General features: G+C 47.3%; 1 protein-coding gene across 4 annotated transcripts in view; it reads left to right on the top strand.

Annotated features, from left to right (window-relative positions):
- Window positions 1-12,871, top strand: part of KIAA0513 — a 93,068-nt gene that overhangs the window by 35,783 nt on the left and 44,414 nt on the right. The gene's annotated exons all lie outside the window — the stretch shown is intronic.

The raw sequence follows: 12,871 nt of genomic DNA, 5'->3' as shown, positions 1-12,871 counted from the left end.
TGGCTAGTTTTGCAGAGAGGCAATGCCCCTGCTTTGTGTTTTGCTCTCTTTAAGGTTTGCTGTTGGGGAGTTTAGTTGCATTGTTGTCTGGAGTGTGCTGTGCTTGGGAACAGAAACCCACTGAAGTGAACCCTGTCAAAATTGCACACCGGTTCCCTCTCTCCCCCACCCCCGCCCCGTCCCTGTTCTTCTCCACCCACCCCATGCACCTTCCTTCCTCTTTGAGCTGACATGCAATGAGTGCTGGGCAGGCCTGGGGAAAGGAGATGGGGGGGGTGTATGGGGGGGGCGGGATTAGGTGCATATGAGCTCCTGAGAGAGGGATTGCAGCTTCAAGATTATCCATGGTGTTCCACTGCTTGTTCCCAAGTCCCCGTTGCTCCTGTGAAGTCAGATAAGAGCCTCTCTGAGCGCTAATAACCTGTCACTGAACAAGCAGAACAGCCCAGGGAACAAAGGCGCTTTGAGACTTATTCACCACAGGTAAAATCTAAGTGAGGTGATAAGGAAGGGAAATGACTGAGTGCCAAAGCAGGGGCAGCCTCTGCCTTAGAGCCTGGTGCATGGGGGACAGTCTGGAACTGTAGAGATCTTGGTTTTCATCTGAGAAGCGCAGCATTTGCAGATTGGTCTGAATTATTTGGTTCAGGGTATGTGTGAGATTTTCCTCTGTTCTCTTTCCACTGGGGATCCCCCTTGCAAAACACCCGTGTCCCTTTAAAATCTTCTCATTGTACTAATGCAGTGGGCTGCAGATGGCTGGATTGCACTCCCTTCAAACCCCACTGGTGCAGTCTGGAGCAGTCAATTACAGCTTCTCTCTTTCTCCTCTTCCTGGCTGAGAGGTACTTTTGTGCACGGACAGGCCAGGCGTGGGAAACTCATGATCTGAAATCTTATCCCGAGGCACTGGCAGAATTGTGCTTCAGTGACATGCTTCCAGCTTTGCTGATCAGCTTCTTGGAGTAATATCCCAGTAACTCAATAAAAGGCTGGAGGCAGCCGTTCAAATTAGTCAATGTCTGAGCTTACTTCTGAGAGCTCAAGTGCGTTAAAAGCTTGTTAAAAATATTTTCATTTAAGGGGCTGCAGCTATTAAAGCTATTAAAGTAGCTGGGTCATCAAATGGCTTAGCGAGGTCAACCTGGGCTCCTGTCTCTCCCTCCCCTGGCGTCTGATATCTGGTGTTGACATAACGGAAATGATGCGGTTGGGGTGCACAAGAAAAGCAAGAGACTTGCAGAATTGCAGGATAGCTCCCTTCTTTAAAAAATCAAATCTGCTTTAATTTTCAAGGTTGAATTAGCCATGTCTTTAAAAGAAAAGGGGTGGACTGGGTCACCCTTAAAAAGGAAATGAATAGAGTTTAGTTTACAGTGAACAGTAATTAGTCTGCCCGGGCCTCAGTTTCCCCATCTGTGAAATGGAGACAATGATATTGTGACCTTCTTTGTGAAGTGCTTTGGGGTCTACTCATGGAAAGTGCGAGATAAGAGCTCGGAATTCTTACTGCTGTTGCCACTTCCCCTTTTGCATGCCAATGGTGAGCTGGATTGCCAATGTCTTCCTGCACTTCCCAGGCCTGTGAAATATCAAAATAGCATCTTCCTGCAGGCGTACTAGCATAGTTATGAAATAGTGACGGGTTCTGTAATTTTTAAACATTGTTTGAAAAATTATTTGATGTTTTGTATGTAGATTATATTATGTAGGTACATTTATTTAAACAGTTGCTTTCAGGTTCGGTTCAGCCCCAAAGGTTTGAGGGAAGGGTTTTATGAAACCTTCATCATTTTATTTATTTTTTTTACTTAAAAAAAAAATTGCTTCCACTGGAGTTAAGGATCTCTGTAGTGTCTGCAACCCAAGCATTGCAGCCATATGTTGGTAGTGGGGAAATAGACCAAAAAAACAAACCGGAATTGATTGAATTTCTATTTTATTGTCTGAGAGCAAGCGTCAGCAAACAGCATTAATAGTGACAAGTAAGTTAGCATATGACGCCTTCCAGTTTTAATGATTTAGAGGGCTGTTGGTGACATAGACAAGGTTATTGGGGCGTTGGGCCAAATTCTGTGGGCTCACACCAGTATAAACCTGCAGGAGCCAATGGAGTTACTCCAGATTTACACTGGTGTACAAGCAGAATTTGGTCCCCAGTGTTGAGCCTGATCACATCCCTTAAACGTTTCCCTTTCTAGCTTAGACGGGGATATAGCTCATCACGGCAGAAAGACTAAATATGTGTCTTTTAATGGCTACTAGGGCCTGCGACTGATTGGTGACGGACGGTTGATTTCCTTTGCAATTCAGAGAGTTTTACTTGTCAGAAGTAAATGATGGCAGGTCATTGACATAATTGGCTCTTGCCTCTGTGTCTCAGGCTCTGTTTGTTCCTCCCTTTACCCTAAGGGGTGCAATTACTTGCAATGAGGGTGTGATGCAGGAAAGGAAGAGGGGTTGATGGGATGCAGGAGGAATGAGGCAGGGTAGTTCTGATGCAGCTGGGCGAGATGCTCTACTGTCTTTTCTGCAACTATTTAGGCTGTCTCTCATCTGTGGAGACTATATGGGCATAGCTATGTTGGCATAAGCTCATAGAGGAGACAGTCTGGAATGGAGGAAGGGGCTTTCCTATCTCTGTAGGAACACCACCTCCCCAAAGGACTGTGGCTACATCCGTAGAAGCATTTTTCCATCGACACAGCTGTGTCTGCACTCGGGGTTAGGTCAGCATAACTGTACCAGTCAGGGGTGTACATCCTTTTTCACATCCCTGACCAATGTAGCTTTGTTGACCTAACTCTTCAGTGTAGACCAGGCCTTAGCTTCTGACAGGGTCTATCTTCCTGCTTTCATTGGGCTTTGCTGGGAGGTGAATGGTTGGAGTTGGGGGTACTGTAAGTCACACAGGAGGCTGCAGGAGTGTTAGGTATGTGCAGAACTGTTTCTCAAATTATTAAAATGTGTGTTCAGTAGATTTGGAATGAAAATTAGGGGGAGGGATAGCTCAGTGGTTTGAGCATTGGCCTGCTAAACCCAGAGTTGTGAGTTCAATCCTTGAGGGGGCCATTTAGGGATCTGGGGCAAAAATTGGGGATTGGTCCTGCTTTGAGCGGGGGGTTGGACTAGGTGACCTCCTGAGGTCCCTTCCAACTCTGATATTCTATGATTCGATTACGTGGGGAAGGGGAGAGTGCCTGTGGAGAAAGGAATTCAGTTTAATGTTTCTCTGATTTATTCACAGATGGTGCTAATGAGAGCAAGAGTGAAAGGAAATGTTGGGTCTCCTGGAGATGATCTACCCATTTGGGGAAGTCGCACGGGGACCTTTTAGGCCATGTCTACACTACAGCAGCCCCATTCTGGTGCTGCGGTAGTGCAGCAGTGTAGATGCTGCTGTGTTGATGAAGTTAATTCGTCTCTCCAAGAGGCAGTAGCTAGGTTGACAGAATGGTGCTTCTGTTGACCTAGCCGTGTCTAAACCAGGGGGTTGAGCGACCTAACTACGGCGCTCAGGGAGCGAAGTAGCTAGGTCTAATCTGATTTTTAAATGTAGAGCAGGGTTTAAATGGATTGTGAACCTTTTATGTCCCTCTCTCCTGGCTTTGCCTGCATGTCAGCATCGTGCACGAAGACTTGTTTTGCCCCACAGAGTTAGATGATATCATTACTAGAGGGTGGCACGCTTTGTTGCTTCTGTTGGTTGGACCCATTGCACACACCTGGGGCTCCTTGAATCCCTCCCTTCCTCACCCTCCTCTGAAGCTCCCTGGACACCACCTCTAATCCCCCTCTGTCAGGGACTCCCTGCAACCCCCCACCTTCTTCCTCCTGCAAGGAGCTCAGTGTGCCTCCTCTCCTATGTAGCAGGATCTCTGGGTACCCCCATGGAGCAAGCTCTGTGTCCCCCATGTCCTTCTCCCCCAATACCATTGTCTCCCACTGAACCTCCATGCCAAGAGCTCTCTGTGCCCCCTTGTTCCCCCTTCCCATCCCTTCCCTGGGCCTCCTGTTTCCTTCTTCCCTACCATGGCAAGGGTTCTGCATCCCCGTCCCCCATACCCTGGTCTCCCATTTCTCCACTGTATGAGGGCTCTGTGTGCCCCCCTTGCCCCACCATTCTTCTTTCTTTTCTGTCTGTCTTTCTGGGAGGTAGGTCATTTAGGGTGTCAACATGTTAAACTGTGTCCTGGGAAGTGCGCCAGGCTGGAATGGCGCCATCAACCGGTTCTTTGATCTGTAGATGGTTGTAGACCTGGTTGAAACTACTGAGCCTGCTAACCGAATGCCAGGAGCTCCATGTGTCCCTCATTTCCCCCTTGCCAGTTTTCTGATTTTCACCAATTTTCCTCGCCTAGAACGTTCCTTGAAATTTTGGAACTTTGGAAATTTCGGGTGCAGAGTTCCGTCCAAAAGTTATTGTGTTACAGGCAGAGAAATGCGGCCAGGCGTAAGACGTCCCTTTGTGCGGCCCTTTATTCTGTGGGTATGTCTATGCTGCAGCTGCACCATTGCCAGGTGGATGCTTCCTACAATGACACGAGCGGTTTTTCCATCATCACAGGTAATCTGGCTTTCCAAGAAGCGGTAACTAGGTCGACAGAAGGAGTCCATTGACCCAGCCATCTCTATGCGAGGAGTTAGGTCGACCTAACTGTGGTGCTCAGTGTGAAATTTTTCACACCCCCAAGCGACTTAGCTAGATAGACCTAAGTTTTAGGTAGAGAATCAGGCCTTAAACTGTTCGTGTTCTCCTCTTGCCTGATCCGGCAGCGAGTCCTGCGGCATGGCGATCCCCTCCAGAGGGAATTGCTCCGATTCTAGGATTCAGATGTCGCTGCCGGGTCCAGTAGGAGGGGAAGGCGTGTTTCAAGGGAGAAAGCTGGCCCGAGCCAATCTTCGTAACCAGCAACGAGAGTACATAAAATCAGTGGCACAGCGTGGATTGCCCTCCCGTGAAGCAAGTAAATGTCCCCGTTTTACAATTTGGAAACTGAGGCACAGGGAGGCGACGCGTCGGTGGCAGAGTTGGTGGTAGAACCCAGGCTGCTCGTCCATGCTTTGAGTCTGCTTAGACAATGCTTTTTAATACCAGGGACCGGCTTGCTGCCTTCCTAATCTGTGTCAGGGAGAGCTCAGAGATCGGCGCCAGGGCGTGGAGAAACACTGCACTAGGCCACGCTGCCCCTTTCTGTGCTCAGACACACCTCTCCAGTCCGTGCTGAAAACTTGCAACAGAGTGATTCAGAGTTCTGCCGGGGCTGAATAGGCTTGGCCTGATGGTGCGCTATGTTTTCCTTGTTTGCACGCCTACCGCAGTTGTTAGCGCAGTTGCAGGAATTGCCCTCATGAGGGCATGCACGTTTTTGCATGCGCTCAATGCTGAAAACCCCTGCGTATTGAGCATCTGCTTGCTATCCGCTGTAAACTGGAGAAGCTAGTGTTTCTCGTCTCGTAGAGGCAAAGTGAGGAGCGCTGCAGATATCTGAAGGAATATTACTTGCCAGGAGATTGCCAGCTGGCTGCATCAGTGGTTGGGGAGAGCATGGGTCCAAGCTGGTCTTGTGGCTGCTTTGTGTGCGAAGAAAGCAGCGACAGGTTGCTTCATTTTAATTCCAGCTTTTAATAGCCTCTGGCTTCAGGGCTGGAATGTGGTCTCCATGGAGCTTGCAGGTGTGAGTGTGGGTTCCAGTGTCATAATTATGCAAATTGCACCCGCACAGAAGGGATGACTCAAGTTTATAATTCCAGTGATAAGAAGGGACACTGGTGGGCGGGGTCAAGTGGCCTTTTAAACAAACGCAGATGGGGAGCAAAAGCAGCTGCTTTAATCGCAGATGCTAATTGTGATGAGACGGGAGCAGTTTTCTCTCTTGTCTGATGCTGGGGCCTCTCGCTGTAGTGGGGTTTGACAATTCTGCAGCTGGGCTGCGTTAATCTGCCTAGTAATCTTTCACAAGTTCCCTGCCTCGCGCCGACCTGTAGCACAGTGTGTGTTTCAGGTTCCAGGGCAATGAAGCATCCAGTGCCCTGCTCTGCTCTTTGTATTTCCATTGTAGTGCCAGAGCTCTTCAGAATAATATACTCTGAGCTGCTGCAACGTCTTTATGTGAGGATCGCAAAATGCTGTGGTAAGCCGCGAGCGAGGTACAGAAGTGTTGTCTTGCATCTTCAAAAGCAATCCTTGAAGCCGAGAGAATTCGGGTTAGTGCACACCAGCCCTGACTTGGGCACAAGGGTCAAGGCTGTGTACGGACCATAATTTCTCTTGAATATTTGGGCCTTTTATCCTCATTTTACAGACAGCTAAAACGCAGCACAGAGAATAAGGGATTTGTCCCAAAGTTGCAGAACGAGTTGTTGGCAGAGTTGGGAGTGGAACCCAGGAGTCCTGATTCTCCATCGCATACAATAGTGGGTTTACAAAATTCAGGGCTTCACAAAGGGACTTCTGCTGTCACTGATGCATATTAACATGGATCTGCTGTTTGCTTTGACTCAGTATCCAACAGGGACCTGAAGAAATTCCTAGCGGGGGGAGAGATCAATGGCTAGGAAAGCACCACCGGCAAGTTGCTGAGAGGTGCAGACCACTCTCTCTGGGCCCACTGGCTGCAAGGAGGGTCTTACACCTGAAGTTATCTTCTGCTTGTAGATTCCTGAGTTGGCTGTGTGTGCTGCTAGGCCTAAAGCCTCTAACCCAGTTCTGGAGAGGCTTAATCCATTTACCTGAGGGCTGCAGGAAAAAAACCTCCTCAATGTCGTTCTTCAATCTACCCTGTGCAAAGGGCCTGCATGCGGCCTGTTCACCATTTAAGACTGTGGCTGTCAATGATAAGTGGTGCATAGGCCTGGTGCTGACCTGTGTGCAAGCCAGGTATGAAGGCTCTTGTTGAGCGTGAAGGTCATGTTGGTGATTGTTTTATTTCCTTACTCAGAATCTTGCAGCGGGTGTTGGTCCTCCCAGGAGACCCACTTCTCTGCCGCCAACGCTTGTTGTGCAGGATTTCCTTTGGCTTTCTCATGTGTTACCTGATGTCCATGATCTGTGTGACCTTGGCAGGGTGACTTGGTTTCCTCTCTATGCAATCTAAACAGTTCAGTCCCGGATGTTAAACCCAGTCGTCTCTAGCTGGGCTAAAACTCATCCTTTTTTAAGGTTGTGTTCTGTCCTACGCGGATCAGACCAAGCTGATGTAACTAAATTGAACACCCTTGTTAAACTCATTTTTTATTTAATCTGCGGAGACTGAGCCTTGGGTTCCATTTTATAATTGATGTATTGGCCAAGAAGCCTTGACCTTTAACTTTTTAAAAATGGATTGTGCTGTTTTTGTAAATGAGTTTCTAAGCTGCACTTCCTTCCATTGAGGGGGAAAAGGATAATTAAAAGGAACTTAATCTCCTGGTTGCTAGCATTACCATGGCATCTGCATCACTTTCCTCTCTAATCCTGCTCCTCCAACGGTTTTCCAGCCAGTGGTTTTAAATCTTGGTTTCTTTGTCTTCCTGCTGGGCTAGTGAATGAGCTTGTTTTTGTTCAGTTCCCTTTTCTCTTTCGTTATAACGTTAAAGTTGGTTCTGTACCTCATGAATGACTCAGTCTTCATTTGGGGTACTGGGCTGTGTCCTGCTCATTTGCATATGCAGGCCCAGAATTCTCCTCCCGCTCACGGCTGTCGCAGAGCGATTCAATCACAATCTGTAAAGTTTCAAGGTGGGTAATTCCGTCTCGTGTCGCTGCGGGAGTGAAAGTGTCTGACTGCAAAGGCCGTGTCAGAAAAGGCCATGTCTACGTTGGAAAAGTATGTGCTGAGCACAGGATTGGGAGTTGGGAAATTCCAAGTCGCCATCATGCTCCAGCCCATCCAAAGTGAAACTTATAAAATTACCTTCTGGCCTGTTGCTCTGATTTAAGCACTGTGCTCTTTGAACCCATCCACTTGCTCATTCCCTTTGCCTGCCACTCAAGGATCTGCACAGCTCTGCCTGGGCTGGATTCAGATCTGCTTTCCCACTGCATCTCCCTGCCTCTGCTCTCTCCCCCCGCCCCCCCCCAAGCAATGATACCAGCCTCAAGACCTCCTTTGTTTCTTTCCCAGCTCTCTTCTCTGTGCATCCCTGCATTGAACCACTAGCCGTGGGAAGTCATTCCAACTCCAGCGTGCCTGCCTCCACCCTGTTCTCTGTCAGATCCTCCTAGAGTGACTCTCCTCTCTGTGGCCCACACTGCCAAACCCTTCGTCAGTTAAATGTAATGTTCTATCTTAACCCCTTCTTCTGGGTCACCCAGTACATCTGACCTTCTCCGTGTCTGTTAGACTCTACTTTGCCGGGGACAAAGCCTGTTGCTGTTTGTATTGCAGTAGCACCTAGGGGACCCCCACTCATGGAGCAAGACCCCATTGTGCTAGGCACTGTACAGAGAAACCTACCTTTGTTTGTATCTTTTGGTACCAACTCCAGCATAAGGCACTTGGCAAACGTTGTGCATTTGAGAGCTGGCAATACTTTCATCTCGCGAAATGCACAGGGTTATTGCAACACCTGTATTTATACCATTACTGCCATGCATTACACTGTACTGCACCCTCTTCCCCCGAGCTGCGGTGTTGGATCAACAAAAGTCTTATTACGAGCTGCTGCTGAGAGCTGGGGTATATTTCATGTCACTCTTGATTAGGAAATCCACAGGTGGTGGCAGCTTTTCTTCATTCTTCGATGCAATTTCCTCTCCAGCAGTGTACCAGTAGACAAATGGATGCGTCAGACCTAGCATTGGCCTTTCGGAAATTTCATCATCGCTAAAGAGCTGTCAGGCATTCTTCTGGCTTTCTGTGCTCTCAACAACCAAGGTTTACTTGGTCAACTCTGATCTTAACGTTCTGATGCCAGCAAAGCAATTGATCAGTAGCGTAGGCCTTGTTAGAACGGATATAAAAGCTCCCACTCGTATCCAATTCTGGATGAGATGTTTGAATAAAACACAAGTTTTACAGGGGTAGTGGGTGAAATTCTATGGCCTGTGATATAGAGGAGGTTAGACTAGATGATTTAATGGTGCTTTCTGGCCTTACACTCTACGAATCTGTGAAGTCTAAGTCTGCTTCCCTGGTCTGTCTTCACTTGGATTCTTTTCAAGCGCTCTCTGCTCCCAAAGCCTGCCTTACAGGGTAACTCAATACCGTTCTTCTCCCGTGGCTTTATTGCAATATCCCCTCTCTAGATTTTACTAGCTTCTAAAGGGAGCAGATTCTCCTCTGGCTATATTGTTTTCTGCCTGCAGATGGGAGGCAGCCAGAAGTTTTAATTGCATGGTGGCTTGGAGCAGTAGAAGTTTTAATGTTAGCCCTCGTTAGGGAGGGGAATGGTATGACCTGAATTAAACAGCTTTGATGCCCTTTGTCAAGGTTCCTTCCCCACTCTGAACTCTAGGGTACAGATGTGGGGACCAGCATGAAAGACCCCCTAAACTTATTCTTACCAGCTTAGGTTAAACACTGCCACGACCAAAGTGTCTTAACAATAATGACTGGGGAAGTGCCCCCTTGGAAACGCACTACACCCCCTTTCCTGGGGAAGGCTTGATTAAAAAATCCTCACCAATTTGCACAGGTGAACACAGACCCAAACCCTTGGATCTTAAGAACAATGAACAGAAATCAGGTTCTTAGAAGAATTATTTTAATTAAAGAAAAAGTAAAAGAATCACCTCTGTAAAATCAGGATGGTAAACACCTTACAGGGTAATTGGATTCAAAACATAGAGAATCCCTCTAGGCAAAACCTTAAGTTACAAAAAGACACAAAAACAGGAATCTACATTCCATTCAGCACAACTTATTTTATCAGCCATTTAAACAAAACAGAATCTAACACATATCTAACTAGATTGCTTACTAACTCTTTACAGGAGTTCTGACCTGCATTCCTGCTCTGGTCCCGGCAAAAGCATCACATAAGCGGAGAGAGCCCTTTGTTTCCCCACCCGTCCAGCTTTGAAAGTATCTTGTCTCCTCATTGGTCATTTTGGTCAGGTGCTAGCGAGGTTATTTTAGCTTCTTAACCCTTTACAGGTGAAAGGGTTTTTCCTCTGGCCAGGAGGGATTTAAAGGTGTTTACCCTTCCCTTTATATTTATGACACCCTTTTAGAAGGAGAAGGATCCCTGGTATTAGATGTTGGGATGAAATTTGGTTCACGTCCCAGGGTTCATGTGCTGTTCTTTGTCTTTAAAATGGTGTGGGGGGGAATTGTATCGTACACCAGAATTAGCACCGCTGTTGCAATCTTGGCAGAGGGGTCACTAGTGGTGGATACTGAGCTACCTGCTTACCTTAGCGATGGTCCTTCCAGGGAATGGGGGAGGCCCCCTATCACGTGGAGACAGTAGCACTGCATCTGCTTGCCCAGTAGCTATGCTGGGAAAAGTAGAATCCACAGAAGAAGGCCCTGCATCTTCTCCTCTCCCATACACCTTACGCTGGCCTTGCAGCTAGTGTGTGCCATTGACCCTGTTGGGGGAGCCAGGTGTAATCTCGTTCCCCAGGGCGTGTTCAGCTCTAGAGAATATGAGGGTCTGGTCGCTAGTCACTGATTCACATATGGACTGGAATCTGGACTGGGGCTCATGGGGGAAGGAGTGCTGGAAACTGAAATGGAGAAACAGCACACTGGACAGCTCCAGTGGCTTGCTTTTCATTGGCCCCCTGGATGTGGTGTTGTCTGAGATGACCCTTAAAGACGGGCAGGCTATATCTGTGGTTAGCTGGGCACGTAAAGGTTGAGCTAACTTATCCCTCTTGGTTTAAAAGGCCACCACTGGTCAGACTTAGCCTGATTAATGGAACTAGGCCATTCGCAACCCTTAAGGTTGGCATCAGTGTATTTAAAAGTACATCGTTCCTCTTGGAATGTGTTTAAGCAGCCTGGTGCTCCTGGTACTCCTGCCCTGGCGCAATGCTCCAAAGGGAGTATAATTGTCCAGTAAATGACCACAGCCTGTCTCTTTCCATTGCCCAAGCTGAGAGGGGCAAAAAGATAAACTGCATCAACGATAAAAAGTCATTCCGCTTCCATTGTTTTTACTGTTTTGATAATTGAGGTGATTAAGGTAGCAAAGGCAGTTTAAAAAAAAAAGTGGTTAAGACAGTGAGGGTACCTTTAAACTAGAAATGGATGAATGTCAATGCTGCATCTTCCCTGTTAACTTTAATTTATATAGTAAGGGGTTAAGATGCAACTTCCATTAGCCCACTAACAGCGGTTAGGTCAGGCCCACCATGCACTGCTGCATTGCAAAGTCATCAACCTGAACCTGAAAAGCACTTGGAAAAGATTCCCATTTCCTTTCCCCTTCAGGATACTCTAATGATAAAGCAGACTCTGTTTTAGAATGTCAGCTGGGATTAGAAAATCCTCTTATGTGGTGAAACCCACAGACCCAAGACAGCTGAATTTAAGTCGGCTCCAGCCAACTATTTCTCTGCTGCTGCTGTTTCACTCTTGGGTTTTCAGTGGGAAGAAGCTGATTAGCGTATGTATTCCAATTTTCCTCTGCCTCTGAGGAGGCAGATGTACTCCTGGGTGTTAGCTTGATCCCCAAGCAGGTTTGCAGCCAGCTATATGTTCCGCTGACCTTGTTCGGCTAGTGGAACTGTAATTTTTTTGTTTAGAAAGCAGCCCTGAAATTGCAGTACCTAACAGATATGATAAACTCCAAGAATCTATTTCATAATCCTGTAAATGAACCAATTGGGAAGTCCCTTTCCATTTCAGTTCACTACTAAACTCAGAATGGGAATCATAATCCAGTTGAAAAGAACCATGTGCCTCTGAATCCACAGGCTTTGCTGTTCCCAGATGTATTTTGGAAGTTGTGGAACGTGTCTGATTTGATCTAAATTTGCCCATGGAATTATTGGTGATGGGGGGAAGGAGGGAAACATACCCTAAAGGTAGGAGCAGGGAAATAGAAGACAAGACTCTTGACTTCGATTCCTGGCTCTGCCACTGACTTTCAGTGCGTCATAGAAGCAAGTTCATTCACTTCTCTTTGCCTCTGTTTTCGTCTGTGGAGCTGGTGTGGTTTCCTGCATTATGCGGGTGCTAAGGTTTAATTCGTGTTTGTAAAGTCCTTCAAGATCCTACAATGAAAGTGCTGAGCAGTGCTAGGAAGGGACCTTTCCTGAGTGTTTGGGCTGGTCTGTTTTTTCAAAACATGATTTAGGCACAAACTCAGAGCAGCTAGAAATGTAGAAAAACTTCTTTTGTTGCTGAATGACATTTTATGAAAGAACAGTATAGTCAGATACCCAGTGAGCCATTAAAAATCTTTATTGGCTTTCTGTGGGCAGGTACCTTTCTGAGCCTACTCCCAGAGACTGCAAGCCATTTACGGTAGAAATTCACCCCGTCCTCCACAAGTTTGTTTTTCTTAATGCACAGTTTTAACAATATTCAGCTCAAACCTTTTTTCCCCGGCTTCTTTCCCGGCTTGATTGCTCCCATGGATCCTCCCTTAGGACTGCCCAGCCCAGCCCACACACTAGATCCTTTCTCCCCAGAGGGTCACTTCCACTTCTATGTCCAGGCAGGGGAACAAGCCACCTTGCCTCAGTTGATTCAGCAGATTCCAACTTAGCTCATTCACTGGAGATAACATTAACGCCATCTGACAGTAGGTGTGTGGAAGTATGTTCTAGACCAGGAGTGGGCAATAATTTTCACAGGGGGGGCCATTCCACCAATTTTGGTAAGTTGTCACGGGCTGCACATTTCTATTGTATTAATGGAGGGGTGCAGGGTCTGGGAGGGAGTTTGGGTACAGGAGGAAGCTCCGGGCTGGTGCAAAGTGTTGGGGTGCAGGT

This window comes from Lepidochelys olivacea (assembly GCF_965140295.1).
Source record: "Lepidochelys olivacea isolate rLepOli2 genome assembly, chromosome: 12".
Taxonomy (NCBI): Eukaryota; Metazoa; Chordata; order Testudines; family Cheloniidae; genus Lepidochelys; species Lepidochelys olivacea.
The sequence above is the reverse complement of the archived record's forward strand: the minus strand, read 5'-3'. Positions and strand labels throughout refer to the sequence as shown.